Here is a 312-nt window from a genome sequence, read left to right as displayed (position 1 = left end):
ATTTTTATCTCGATAGATAAAGAATTGTTCCAGCGTTGAATACATCTCGTTAACAGACATTACGTAGGAAACGCGTATTGCAAATTGACGAATATATGATAAAACAAGCAAACAAACTTATGCGATGCCGAGAGAGAGAGAGAGAGAGAGAGAGAGAGAGAGAGAGAGAGAGAGAGAGAGAGAGAGAGAGAGAGAGAGAGAGAGAGAGAGAGAGAGAGAGAGAGAGAGAGAGAGAGAGAGAGAGAGAGAGAGAGAGAGAGAGAGAGAGAGAGAGACGAGAGAGACGAGAGAGAGAGAGAGAGAGAGAGAGAG

At 43.9% G+C, this 312-nt stretch overlaps 1 protein-coding gene across 5 annotated transcripts in view; it reads left to right on the top strand.

Annotated features, from left to right (window-relative positions):
• The window catches only part of LOC105449936 (SEC23-interacting protein), an 18328-nt gene that overhangs the window by 16135 nt on the left and 1881 nt on the right, over positions 1 to 312 (top strand). The window lies entirely within an intron of this gene.

Source organism: Wasmannia auropunctata, unplaced genomic scaffold, assembly GCF_000956235.1.
Source record: "Wasmannia auropunctata unplaced genomic scaffold, wasmannia.A_1.0 LD336071.1, whole genome shotgun sequence".
Classification (NCBI taxonomy): Eukaryota; Metazoa; Arthropoda; class Insecta; order Hymenoptera; family Formicidae; genus Wasmannia; species Wasmannia auropunctata.
The sequence above is the reverse complement of the archived record's forward strand: the minus strand, read 5'-3'. Positions and strand labels throughout refer to the sequence as shown.